The sequence below is a fragment of the Stegodyphus dumicola genome, chromosome 7, assembly GCF_044657685.1.
Source record: "Stegodyphus dumicola isolate Sdum_Otavi_A_Nest chromosome 7, ASM4465768v1".
Classification (NCBI taxonomy): Eukaryota; Metazoa; Arthropoda; class Arachnida; order Araneae; family Eresidae; genus Stegodyphus; species Stegodyphus dumicola.
The window spans coordinates 10,740,109-10,755,587 of NC_140774.1; the positions used below are offsets into that span (position 1 = coordinate 10,740,109).

General features: G+C 34.0%; 1 non-coding gene across 1 annotated transcript; it reads left to right on the forward strand.

Moving 5' to 3' along the window:
• The first annotated feature begins 14,686 nt into the window (after positions 1-14,686).
• On the forward strand, positions 14,687-14,758 carry TRNAD-GUC (transfer RNA aspartic acid (anticodon GUC)). Its single transcript has one exon. It is a non-coding gene; the product is annotated as a tRNA-Asp (tRNA).
• Positions 14,759-15,479: the final 721 nt, after the last annotated feature.

Consider the following 15,479-nt stretch of genomic DNA (forward strand, 5'->3'; position numbering starts at 1 on the left):
ATTTAATGAATGTGTGTAATTTTAGTGATTTTAATGCTGAAATTTTCGATGATAATAAATGATATCAAGTGATAAAATGATTTTGATTTGCTATATTAAAGAAAAATAATTATATTTTTTTAGGCCCCTTACTAATTACATTAAAATTTCTCCGCCGCTTCAGAGAGTACTCTTATCAGTATTTATTTATTGCTAGTTAGTTTTGGTATATTAACATTTTATTTATAATTTTTAGAGATCTATTCCAAAAATAGTTTTAAACATGTAGCTTAATTAATAAATAAATGAGTTTCTGCAATGAAAATTTACGCAAATCCGTAAAAGGTTTCACAACTATTTCTATTAACGGTACCATATTGTTTAGGTTCAATAGTTAAACATGAATTTGTTGAGCTGTTGGACATGAATTTGCTTGCTCTAGAATTTGTATTAGTTGGTGACACTTGAATTAAAACATGAAATTATGGAATTAATCCTTAAAATGTATTCATTACTTTCAATTTGAATATTTTTGGATGGATGATGAAAAATGAATCGAGTATGATGAACAGTCATGAATGTCTTCCAAAGCTTGAGATGTTTTGTTTTTGCCTCTTTTCCCTAATTTTTTTTTTATTATGTTCTTTAAAGTTTTTTAAAAAATCCCATAGTGATTTTTATTCATTTCAGGTATCTAGCTACAGTGCCACTGTCAGAAGAGAATGATACTGGAATTGGCGTTTAGTAAGGTTAGAACTAATTCATATTTTGAAGTACATATATGAAGATTAGTTGCCGTGAGGAAACATTGTGTGAATTTCTTATTATAATAAATTTCTTTACATATCTGCTCTGCATTTATTATTTCCAGTTAAAAAAATATCTTTTATTATCTATTGAAATAGCTTGGGCAGTTTGGAATGTTTTTATTAATAAGCGCGAAGTATAGTATTTTGCAAATGACATATCCACCCAGCTCGAGCACTTGTAAGGCCTTAGGAGATCAGTATGCCAAGTAAAAATTAAACATATTAATAACTTAAATCATAATACGGCTTTACTTAGTGATCACTTGGTAAAACAACTTAGCCGCGTCATAGGCGGGTGTGCCCTGGATTGAGATAACTTTTCCGGAGTACCTTGGGGGCAAATGATATCTCTTCCGGTTTCGACGCTTTTGTGTTGATAAATAGGACCTTTTTGAATGTTAGCCTTGACTCGTTCAGCTGTTGGTCAGTTTTCTCACTGACCGTGGTCTACTAGTTTAGAGGAAGGTCAACTACTGATCCTTACTTCTGAAAACATGGAACCAATTGCTGAATCACTGATTTAGACGGCGGTATTGTGACCTTAACATATTAATAGCCGAACTAGTTACGTGTGTCTTTCCGCTTACGCCCGCGATACCCCCACGGCTAAAATTCTAAAAATAAATAGTGCCAGAACACGAACGTGAAGTAGTCAGGAATGATAATAAAATAATAATAAAATATAGGAAAAATTTGCAATCTAATCCTCAGTTACCACTTTATGTCTGTGGTAAAATGCTTTAAAAATAAACAAATCAGCACATTCTATAAAAAATGACAAGCATGCAGAGTAAATGTAGTTAATGAGTTTTGCAAAAGAAGATATTATATTTGTATTCAGCAATTCTATTCTCTTACCGTGTCTCCTACTAAAATTGAAATCAGTGTTTTTATAGATGCATAAAAAGGAATGCTTGCTCTAAAATGCTACAGTAAAATTGTTTTCTGTTTGTTAAAATGAAAGAAAGGATATAATTATTCAAATACATAACATTTTCATATTCGCCTTCAGTTTATTGTTTTATATTAAATTTTCTTTCGTACAGAAATAATTTAGAATCTCATTCTAAAATTTAAATTCTAATTTTAACATTTACATTATTCTTTAATGCATTATTATTTAAGTGTTAAGTGTTTTGAGCGCACCAGCGGCCGAGCGGTAAAGTCGCTGAACACTGGTAGTTCGGTCCGAGGTTCGAATCCCGCGAACGGGCTGGCTGCATGGGTGTTTTCGTGGTTTTCCCCATGTGTAACGTGTATACGAGCCAGTTTCCCTTAGAAAGTCCTCCACGAAGGCATCTCTCCTCTTAAACAGATAACCCTCGAGGCTTTGCCATAATACACACACACACACACACACATTTAAGTGTTTTGTAATATGACTAGGATCTCATTTCCGCTGGCGCAAACGTGGCACGTGCTCCTGGTCTCAACTTAAAAGTGGTATCCAGATTTTCCAACAGCAAGTCAAAATTTGGGTACTTTTTGATATTAAAAGTTTAAAGCTAGAAGCAAAACACATCAGAAGGAAAGATTTCTTCCACATTTACAGGAAACTGATTTTTTTTAATTGGATTATTGATTCCTATTCCTAGTTACTGAATTCAGAAAAATAACTGTTTTAATTTGGTCATACTTCTGTAAACAAATTCAAGCTTGTAGTAAAATCAAAGAGACCTTCTTTTCAGTTGCTTTCCAAAAAAAAGGGGGGGGGGGGGAAACAAGATCTTGGTTCAAAATGTTTATATTAAACTACGCATACTAAACAGATATGAAAACAAAACACACAAAGTGTGAAAGGTACTATTTTTATTTAAATAACTTCGAATGTAAAATTTATCGAGTGATTAAGTTATTATTACTTATAATATGAAGTATTATTTTCAAAAGTATGCTTAAAAATATTTAGAAAGCACGTTTGGAACAGCTTTTGTCCCGGGTTTTCAGTTTTGCAAATCAAGCCCTGTTTCTAATGTCTTTTTTGTGCGTAGGAAGGGGAGAATCATTGATATGACTTACATTAGATCACCTTTCAATTTTTACAAGGAAAGTTTTGTGTTATGAAAACTAATTACTTACATTACATTATGAAATTATTTCTAATTACTTACATTACATTACATTATGATTATTATTATTTACATTATGAAAACTAATTACTTAATTTATACAACAAAATAAATACAACAGCACTAATTATTTTTTATTAAAATAATTAAATAATCCCAAAATTATTTTTAGACAGAGAAAAAGAAGTTCCTCCAAAGTATTCGGGCCAAGATGTCTTAATTACGCAGTACCTTCATAATAAAATTACAGTCACCTCCACATCATCGAAATAAAGATTTTAACAATACGAGACAGCAGCCACTAAAGGAAATGAAAGAAATTACATGAACAAGTCTGCGTTGTAAAGTAATGCTTCAAAATCTAGTTTCTTATAATTTCTTTTGAAAGGACAACTAAAAGAGTCCTACCACTAGTCAACTAGAGACTTAGTAAAGTATTCTAATACCACAGGAACTTCCTCGGCAGGAAATAATGTAAATAACAACCACAATAAGATGGTAGTGATAAAAGTATGGAAGTAAACGTTAAAACTGCTTTACAAGTCGGGATCCCCGGTGGTATAGTGGTAATTATTCCCACCAGTCACACGGGAGACCGGGGTTCGGTTCCCCGCCGGGGAGGCGTGTTTTTTTTTCCCTTCAAAATTTACTACTAATTTTATTTTATTTTTTTATTTATTTATTTAATTTTTAATTTTTTTTTTATTTTTTTATTTTTTTATTTATTTATTTTTTTTTTTTTTCAATTTCAGAAATAGGTATTTTCAACTTTCATGTTTGATTAGACTATAAAAATTCTAGCCGAGTGCTAAAGAAAAAAAAAAAAAAAAAAAAATTATAAACTTATTATTTTTAATTTCAAAAAAAAAAAATTCTAATTTGAAACTAGAAATTTATTATTTTAAGAGTGGGAATTAGGAATTTATTTAGAAGTAGAATTAAAATTTGTTCTAATTTTCAATTTAAAATTAATTAATTAAATTTAAAATATATTCGAATTAGAGTTAGAATTATTTTTTTGAAATTTGATTAAAGTTACAATCAAAAATTAAAATGATTTCATATTTCTTTCATTAAATTCAATCCTCATTTTTAATATAAATTAAAAAAAATTGCAGGTTAATTTAGAGGTATAATTTTTAATTTAAAATTAGAAATACTTCTAATTTTCAAAAAGTATAGTATGCATAACATTAAGGTACAAAAACATACATACAAATACACGGCCCAAAATGCAGAACACAAAAAGTATAGTATACGCAACACAATGGTTTATCAATTTCATTCTTTCAGTCACAGTTTTAAATTTCATAGTTAATAATTTTTATTGTAAGTTAACAAACTCTCAATTTATATAAAATATTAATTTATTTAAAATGAAAATAATGTCTTATTTATTTATTTAAAATATTAAATATTTATTTAAATAAAATATTTATTTATATAAATATATATTTATTATATAAATAAAATATTTATTTAAAATGAAAATAAACTGCATTATATATATTTCACGAATTTATTTATTTGTCTCTCAATGGTTTCAAGTAACCGAAACTATATATGTGCATATATCTATCTAGCTCTCTCTCAATAATGTTTACGCCTAGATATTCTATTAAAATACCGGATTTCATACTTACTAACATATCCACACGCACATATATATATTTATATATTTACAAAATTTTTTTAAACAAAATATAATCATGCCTAGTATTTTCTCGCATTAAGCTGCTGGAAAATTACCAGTAAAGACATAAAGTAAGAAATTTAGAATTTCAAATAGTCCTATAAATGCAATAAAGAATTTGATAAATGTTAAAACTAAAACTCTTCAAACAAGTAATACCCCAATTTAAAAAATTAATCAAATTAAAAGAAAAACAAACATAATAGAAGAGGAATTCAATCAAATTCAATGCCACTTCGTCAGGAGCAGGAACACTGAAATCAATTGAAATCTCTTCCACAAAAATCCTTGCTTTTCTGTATCCAGAATTAGCCGATGAGCCCTTTCAATGCATTTTAATTATAAATGTTCACGGTGCTCTTTGCTTAAAGGTAAAAATTTTGATCTGAATTTATCACAATTATTTTATTATTTCCCTTAGGTTTTCAATTCTTAAAGTTGAATTCTCTTTATTTAAGGTACAAGATTCTAGTTACGATTTACTTTCTGTTTTCCTTGCTTTGGGGAGAGGCCAGAATTTTCGAGTGAACTATTGTAATTAAAATACATTTAAATGGTTCATCCGCTAATTCTCGATACAGAAAAGCGAGGATTTTTATGGAAGAGAGATTTCAATGTTCCTGCTCCTGACGAAGCATTGAATTTGATTGAATTCCTCCTATATTATGCTTGTTTTTCTTTAAATTTCATTGATTTTTTGAACTGGGGTATTACTTGTTTGAAGAGTTTTGATTTTAACATTTATTAAATCCTTTATTGTATTTATAGGATTGCAGTCATGGTGGGCACAGTATTATTTCTGAAATCATAATCGCTGAAGAAACATATATACTGTTTTTCGACGTTCTAACACATCAAGATTGTAAAGTATGGGTGGTTGAAAATGATCCAAAATCAAAATTAGTGATAAGAAAACCAGTCAGGAAAAAAAGTAATGTGTCACACCTGACTGGTCAAAGACAAAGATAGAAGAACAGCAGACAATTACAGCTAATTCGTTCCCCATCTTCCGTAAATTCTTTAAAAAGTGAAAATTAAGGGACCATATCTTTACCTTGATAATTTTTTTTTTCTCATTCAGCAAAATTGACAGTTGAATTTCTTAAGAAAAAAAAAAATAACATTAAATTAATGAAACATCCGCCCTATTTTCCTGAAATTGCTAAGACTTTTGGTTATTTTTTTTATCTGAAACAGAATTTCCTTGTTTTATTCCTGTTCGTTGCTATGTTTGTTATGTTACTATGTCGTTTGTATTCCGAAGATGAGGAGGCTACAAAAGCATATTTTTCATTCATTCAAAGAAATGGATGACTTGAAGCATTTCGTCTGTGGAGAGTTCGCCTACAAAAATGCCTTGATATTCAGGAAACACTCCTAGGAAAGTTTAAAATGTATTAACTGTATCTCAAAAACTTCGGAGGACCTTCGTATTACAATTTTTCAATTTATTCTACAAACAGGTCTCCAGAGCACTAGAGTTCTGCAAACTATATTTCAGAATAAAAAATTTCAGAGCGACCCCGTTTTTCCATTCTTGTTTTGCCTTTACAAATAGTAACGGAAAGGAAACTTTGAGCACTTTTCCGTCAGTGAAGCAACACTTCGTTGTTTCTCTCATCTTATCATAATTTAATTGATAGTCGTATTTTTGTCATCAAGTTCTTATGGAATGAGGAAGACGTAGCACATGGAACTGCACAAATTCTTACGATATTTCTTCGAAACTCTGTCCAGTGTAGAGACAAATCTGTTCTCATTTCAGATTCATGTGACAATTCAGCATCACATGATTCTTCACCACACCAGTGATCGAGTGGACAAATGGTTTAATACTGGTAGTTCGACCTGAAATAAAGTGCAGGCTGGCTGCATCAATGATTTAATTTATAGGTAACGCAATTCATGCATGTTATGTGGTGAATACGAGTCAGTACTCGACTAATAACTTGAATATGAATCAGTTCTTAGTTTTTAATTTCTTCGCGGAAACCTTCGTGAAGACATCTTTTTACATAAACAGATAACGACAGTGAGTTTTGCTATAGCCCTTTGTTCACCGGAAGATCTGGATGACTAAATATAACTTCGTATGACTATGGTAGTACTAAAATATAACCTGGATGACTAATATAACTAAAATGTTTTTTCGCATGAAAAATGCCGTACTGGGAATTGTGTCTCCCGGGGCGGACAAACTCCTGTAGCTACTTTAATAATGGTTAAACACCAGTTTACAGCATACACACAAAGACACTTTTAATTCTAATTCAGAAGTCAAACAACAAAAATCAGCGTTACATTTTCAAAATTTTCACAGGACTAGTTTCGAGTTTTCCACCATCCTCAGCTGCAAAGCCGCAAATGAATAAGGTAGAAAATAATGATTAGATAAGATAAGAAAGCCTGGACAAGAATAAGCAAGTGGCGCCATCTGTTGGTGAAACCAGAACTAAAACATAATTTCTTTAAAGGCTGAAGGCAAAGATGGATTGGAATTAGGATCGTTAACTAGAACAGAAAGATTTTTTTGAATGTGAAATGCCTCTAGAAAATCCAGTTCTCCAATGGAAGATGTTTTTTGAAAAATTTGGGCAGCAGAAAAATTGAAAGTGTGATTTTCGGATCAACAATGTTGAGCAACACAAGACTTCTGTGTTTCCTTTTTTCTAACATATGCCTCATGTTCCTTGACGCGAAATTTTAAGGCTCTCCTAGTTTGGCCAATCTAAATCAAACCACACTGGCAAGAAATCCTATAAATACCCCAGGAATTCATATCCGGAGTGGGGTCCTTGAGTATGGAACTCGGAATTTTATTGATGGGAAAATAAACAACCCGAAAGTTAAATTTCTGCAAAATATGTGCAACTTTATAGCTAATTGATGGAAAGAAGGGAATGACAACAGAATTTTTATAATCTCCTAAAACAAGAGTGTGCCTTTTAGTGTGTTGAGATGAGAATTTTTTAACTGCTTGATTAATAATGTTGTGTGAAAAGCCCCTGTCAATAGCTATTGCTTTTAAGTAATTTAGTTCTTTATCAAGAGCTAGTTTTGAGGAGCAAACTTGAAGAGCACGGAAAACATAGGAATAAAATGAAGCTAACTTTTGTTTAGTCGGATGACATGATTTAAAGTGTGGTGGAAGGCAAACCGATGAAGGTTTATGGTAAACTGTAGTACTGAAGTTGGATGTGTTACGTGTGTGGCGTTCCGACAGATACTTCAACTTCTAATCATGAGATGGCGCCACGTGTAAAATCCAGTTCTTAATCGGAGCAGCAAAGCGACATCTTTACTCACTCAGACTTCTCGTCGGACAAGTGTACGCGACGCTAGCACGAACTGTGTTCCGAGCTCTGTGTTGATCTCTGCAATGTAATTTAAATTGTAATTTAGTACTTAATATATTCTTTTGTTATAGGAGATTGTCTATTCTTATTTTCTTTAATTATATCATGCATTAAGCACACACGACCACCAAAAGTGGTGACCTTTTGACTGAGCACGCTACTGACAATGGATTTTCAACGACCCTAAGCCACGTGCATCCAAGGCATTCTGAAGAACTGACTAAAAATAACAACGAATATGGACGTTAAACGTATGCTACAATGCCCTTCAATTATTTCTAGATGTATTGATATATATTGCTTGTGTTTTTTCAAAGTCGTGCATATCATCGCAAGGAGCTTCAGCAAATCATCAATGCGATCTGTTCCGTTCCGCTGACTTCCCCAGTCGTGCAATAATTCTTCGATCATTCAACGACAAATGTGCTACAATAGTGATTTTCGCTAAATGTGCTACATCAGTAATTTTTCTGCAACGTGCTACGGCAAAATTCTTCCCTCAGTGTTCGGAAGTAGTGAATTTTTTTCCCATGTGCTACAGGAGTGATTTCCTTTTTTTCCTTCGAAAGTGCCTTAGCAGTGTGAAGTGGTGATTTTGTGTGTGCGCAATACAAAATAAACGCATCATTTTTTTTCTCAAATAAGGGTTTCTTTCCAAATGCATTTCGGTAAAATATTATTTGTGTGTGTAATTGCTGACCCTGTATTATTTGTGTGTGTATCGTTACGTAAATTTTTTCTGCATGGTTAAAATATTTATTGTTATCATGGTAAAATATCAATAGTGTATCCTCATGCTACAATATTTGTGCTGTTAAGTGTTTATTAATTAAAGTGAAAATTATCTATCAGTATGCCCGACGATATTCCACCAGAGCCACAAATCACACGCGTTGCGGTGAAGCCACCGCCTTTCTGGAAAAATAATCCTTCATTGTGGTTCGCTCAGATCGAAGCACAATTTTCTATCGCTCGCATTAGTGAGGATTCTACAAAATTCAACCATGTAGTTGCAGCAATTGAGTCTGATATTCTGAATTCAGCGCATGACTTAATTCTCAAACCACCTGATTGTGATAAATACTCCAAACTGAAACAGCGGGTCATTGAAATCTATTCAGAAAGTGAATCTTCAAAAATACGTACTTTACTACAAGGACTTGAACTTGGAGATCAGCGACCTTCATACTTGCTGTCACGAATGCGTGATCTGGCAGGAAGCCATTTTAGTGACGACTTGTTGAAGTCACTATGGCTTTCGCGTCTCCCTAATAACATACAAATAATTCTTGCTGCTTCCAATGAAGATCTAACCCGTTTAGCAGCAATGGCTGACAAAATTAATAAACTTGTTACTCCAGCTTATGTCAGTGCTGCTAATGCTGCACCTTCCAGTTCATCCCTCGAACAACAAGTGGCTGAATTGACCAAAAATGTATCTGAACTCTCTACAAGTCTTCATGCTTCACGGAGATACAATCGATCAAATCAGGGCCCACGTAATAAATTTCGTGCCCGAAGCAGGAGTCGATCTCGTCACAATACTCGAACGCAGTACAAAGAACCCACAAGTGGCATATGTTTTTATTATATGAATTTTGGCTCGCAAGCTCTCAAGTGTGCCCCTCCATGCACTTTTGTACAAGCTGGAAACTAAATTGGCGGTCTTCTGCTGGCCAACAGAATGTCCGCCACATCGACAGAATAGTACTGGCTGATCGTTCAACTCAGTTATGTTTTCTAGTAGATACTGGAGCTGACATATCAGTGCTCCCGAGAACTAAAACAAATGCTCACCAACTTAATAAACTTGTACTGTATGCAGCCAATGGTACCCAAATTGCAACCTACGGCACCAAACTATTGACACTTGATTTAAACTTGCGCCGGACTTTCAACTGGCCTTTTATTATTGCGGATGTAACTCAAGCAATTATTGGTGTCGACTTCTTGACACATTTCCACCTTCTAGTGGATGTCAAGAATAATTGCTTAATTGATGCTACAACTCAGCTGACATCACAGGGCCAAGCTTCTCACGTATCAAACGTACCTACCAACATAAGTGTTTTATCGGGCAGCACACGGTTTCATCGGTTATTAGCAGAATTCCCTGACATTTTAAACCCATCCAAATCAGGGCAGCATACTCATCAGCCAGAAGTGTATCATCACATTGAAACACATGGCCCACCTGTATTTTCCAAGCCTCGTCGTCTTTCTCCAGAGATGCTAAAAGCTGCTCGCAAAGAATTTGAATTCATGCTAGCACAGGGAACCATTCGCCCATCTAAAAGTCCATGGGCCAGTCCACTTCACATGGTTAAAAAGTTTAATGGTGACTGGCGGCCTTGTGGAGATTATCGTCGACTTAATGCCGTCACAGTCCCTGACAGATATCCAGTCCCACATATCCAAGACTGTACCCATCTTTTCCATGGAACAAACATATTTTCTACCCTCGATCTTGCCAGAGCATATCATCAGATCCCAGTGCATGCTGAAGATGTGCCTAAGACCGCAGTGACTACACCATTTGGTCTCTTTGAGTACTTATATATGCCATTTGGCCTTCGCAATGCTGGCCAAACATTTCAGCGTTTCATACACCAAGTACTGTCTGGTCTCGATTTCTGCATCCCATATTTTGATGATATCCTGGTTGCATCTACAGATGCGGAAGAACATTTTAAACATCTTCGTCAGATTTTCACTCGCCTTAAAGATCATGGATTAAAACTAAATCCATCCAAATGTGTACTTGGTCAACCCTCAGTTTCCTTTCTTGGATGTCTTATCACCCAGAACGGAGTTAAACCTTTACCGGAAAGAGTCAAAGCAATTAACGACCTACCCCAGCCCAAAACCATCTCTGAACTGAAGCGTTTTCTAGCAATGTTAAATTTCTACCGACGCTTTCTGCCAAATGCCGCAAAAACACAAGCCTGCCTACATGAGTTTCTGAAGAATAGCAAAAAAAAAAACGATCAACGAGCTGTCCCTTGGACTGAATCTGCATCTGCAGCATTCGTGCAATGCAAACACGATCTGGCAAATGCAGCCACACTTTCTTATCACTCACCTAGTGATCAGCTCTCTATAATGGTAGATGCATCTGACACGGCCATAGGAGCAGTGCTTCAAGCCCATACCACTAAAGGACTTTCCCCAATGGCATTCTTTTCAAGAAAACTTACTACTGCAGAAAGGAAATACAGCACATATGACAGAGAGCTACTTGCTGTGTACTATGCTGTTAAATACTTCCGGCACAACTTGGAAGGACACGACTTCATCATTTTCACCGATCATCGAACATTAACCTTCGCTTTTAGAAAAAACTCTGACTCATGTTCTCCTCGTCAGCTTCGACATCTGGATTTCATCGCCCAGTTTAGTACAGATATCAGATATGTCTCTGATAATTGTGTGGTACTGATAATTGTGTCGCTGATGCCTTGTCTCGGGTAAACAATATCAACCTCACTACCCCAGATTTCTCTGAAATTGCAAAAGCTCAATTGCAGGATGAGGAACTCAAGAACCTAATCTCAAATCCACAAACCTCCCTTCAGTTACAACCGCTGCACATTGATCCAACGCTTAAAATTTACTGTGACATAGAGAACAATAGAATACGTCCCTATATTCCTGTCAATTTTAGACGTGAAGTGTTTAATGCCTTGCACAATTTGGCACATCCTGGAATCCGTGCCACCAAAAAGCTGATCGCAGACAGATTTGTCTGGCCAGCAATGAATCAAGACATCACAGAATGGACTCGTTCATGTATTAGATGTCAACGGTGTAAAGTATCCCGTCACACTCACAGCCCCATTCAACAATTTAACCTTCCAGCAAGACGCTTTGATCATGTGCACTTAGACTTGGTTGGCCCATTGCCTCCTTCAAATGGTTACACTTACCTCCTCACTTGTATTGATCGGTACACAAGATGGCCTGAAGCCATTCCTATTGAAAATATATCCGCTGAAACTGTAGCTCGAGCATTCATTTCCCAGTGGCTTTCAAGATTTGGCATGCCTACCACCATCACTACTGACCAAGGCCGACAATTTCAATGTCACTTGTTCGCATCCCTCACCTCTCTTCTCGGCATTCTCCATATTCGCACAACATCATACCATCCATCAGGAAATGGCATGGTGGAACGCTTTCACCGATCTCTCAAACAAGGTCTGAAGTGCCACAGTAGCACACACTGGACAGAAGCCTTACCCCTAGTCTTGCTTGGTCTTCGCGCAGCATTCAAAGAAGACATTGGTAGCACTTGTGCTGAAATGTTATATGGTGCAACCCTCCGTCTGCCAGGTGAATTCTTTCACCCAGAATCTACTCCAGTTATCGACCATCCAACATTCCTTCAACGTTTACGTGAGACCATGAGCAATGTCTCGCCAACCCCAGCATCTTCGCATAACCAGCCAAGCTATTTTGTACATCCTGCGCTTGAGACATCTTCGCACGTATTCGTGCGCAACGATGCAATTAAGCCAACTTTAACACCTTCATATGATGGTCCATTCAAAGTTGTCAAACGAACACCGAAACATTTCACCATCATCTGCAATGGCAAACAATCAGTGATTGGAATCGATCGTCTCAAACCAGCATTTCTAATGCAAGATCCAGCAACTTCCTCATCAACATCACTCCCGGAAGAAAGCTTACATCCCGTTAAAGAGCAACCTAAAACTACCAGATCTGGAAGAAAGGTTAAATTTAACCCAAAGTACTTATAACGTACCGATGGTACTTGGGGGGGAGTACTGTGGCGTTCCGACAGATACTTCAACTTCTAATCATGAGATGGCGCCACGTGTAAAATCAAGGAGGTTAGAATAGAAGGAGGGAAGGTTCAATTCAAACGGTGAAGCTTGGCGGCCATCTTCCTGTTATCACCGTGACTTGTGCAAGGAAGTCTGTCATTGCAACATTTTTTTCTTTTCTTTTTGAAGCATGTCAGCTTGTATTGCATATGGATGCACAAATAGATTCTCGAAAAAAATTCCGGGCATTATTTTTCACACGTAAGTATTAATTTTCTTTTTTTATGTAATATGACAACTATGTCAAAAAATATCACAATGTCATGTGGTTTTCTTTCCAGATGTGAAAAAAAAAGGACTTAAAATAGGTTATTTAATATAACTATAATCAAAATATATTAAATACATTTTAATGTTTCTGTTTATAGCTGGTATCTTCGTTCCTTAAGATACAATGCTATATGGTAGGATTTAAATTGTATAATTTGAACCTTTTAGTTAATTCGTTTTATAACTTTCATGAAAAGTAAGAAATCAATTGTTACTATTTTTATTAATTGTAAAGTTGTTAAATAAAGCAATGCTTTACTTTATATATTAATTATTATTCATTTTTTTAAGTTAAGATAAACTGTTCTGTTATTAAAAATTTTTTGCATAAACTTACAAATTTCTGGGCAGTATAGTGATAAAATTAAGTAAAATATTTACACAATTGAACATGTGGAAAGATGTATCCAAAAACTTATATAGGTGTATTTCTGTAATTCAACTTAATTAAAGGCAGTTTCTTTGAGATTAATAAATATGAAATGCGCATAAACTGAAATCAAGGAATTCACATAAATCTGTTTTATTTTATTAAGATTTATTTTCTAACCTAAGCAAGTTCGTGAAATATGCAGAAACATCATTTTTTAAAGGCTTTAATGTTATGCGCATGCATTTAGATTTCGAACTATTTTTTAATAATTTGCTGTACATAGTAAATTATGGATATCATCTTTATTACTTTAAAACAAAAATTCAACAATAGCGAGGGATTTCATTATAAATTTAACATATTTTTACTGAAAAATAAATGCACGGAACAGGTTAGAAACACGTACATGTCACTGCCGTAATGCAATGTTTTGAAGTCACAAACATGGACGCCGCTTGTTCGGCGGAGTTTCATTCCCCGATAGTGGAGGAAACCGCGAACCCTCCCTCCTTCTATTCTAACCTCCTTGTGTAAAATCCAGTTCTTAATCGGAGCAGCAAAGCGACATCTTTACTCACTCAGACTTCTCGTCGGACAAGTGTACGCGACGCTAGCACGAACTGTGTTCCGAGCTCTGTGTTGATCTCTGCAATGTAATTTAAATTGTAATTTAGTACTTAATATATTCTTTTGTTATAGGAGATTGTCTATTCTTATTTTCTTTAATTATATCATGCATTAAGCACACACGACCACCAAACGTGTGACCAGAATGTCGAGAAACGGAAGAGAATTGCAACTCTCAAGTTCAAAAGTGAACTGAATAGCAGGATCAATAGAATTCATTGTTGAAAGAACTTTATTTAAATCATCTTTATTACCTTCAAACAGGATAAAAGTATCATAATTTTAATTATTTACTGAGTGCTTTTTACATGGATTTCCTGTTTGTTTCATTCAGATCTTGAAATAATTTTTAATCGCTTTTACAAACAATATATGTTCGAAAATTTTAACACATATATATCGGGATGACAATGCAGAAGAAAGCTTTTAAAAATCAATTAAATTTTCTTCGCATATCCTTGTTTAACGATCAAATATACAACAATGCTAGAAAATGTAATTTTTAAAAAATATCATTTAAAAGAACGACAGATGAAGCAGTAAATTATTCTGATAGCACAAGAAATTTCTTAGCAATAATAATTTGCAAAGACACCGGAAGAAAGATGTGGTGAAAATAACTCTAGAACTTAAAGGTTAAAACTCCGAACTAAGGCGGCGTCCTCGGTAGTATAGTGGTGAGTATCCCCGCCTGTCACGCGGGAGACCGGGGTTCGATTCCCCGCCGGGGAGGAGAGTTATTTTTCTCAAAATTTTGTGCTATTTATTTATTTATTTATTTATTTTTTAATAATAAAAGCAGAAACGTGTAAAAATTTCAGAAATTTTTGTTATCAACTTTCATGTTTGATTAGAAAATAGTAATCGAATGCTAAAGAAAAAATTATTCTAAACTTATTTCTAATTTCAAAGCAAATTTCTAATTTAAACCAGAAATTTACTATTTCAGATTAAGAACTAAGAAGTCTTATTTTAGAGCGCGAATTAGGGATTTGTTTGGAAGTAGAAATAGAATTCGTTTTAATTCCTAATTTAAAAGCAATTAAATAAATTAAAAATATTTTAGAATTAGAGTTAGAATTAATATTTAGTAATTTAATTATAATCAAAAATTAAAATTATTTCGTCTTTCTGATTTATGAAAGCTATTTTAATTATTTATTTCATGAAATTTGATCGTTATTTCTAATTTGTAATAAAAAGATTAAGTAAGTTTTAATTTGAATGGTAATTTTTCTAATTTAAAATTAAAAGTAGTTATAATTTGCAGAAAATAAAGACAGTGTAGGGATAAGCATTTCATTTTTCGCAAATTTTACCCTTCTCATCCTTAATTTTCCTGCCTTACATTTCATAGTTAAAAATTATAAATTAACAAAAACTGAATTCGTATAAAATATTAACTTTTTCAAGCTAAAATTCTTTAAAATGAAGCCAATAGTCCATTATTAAA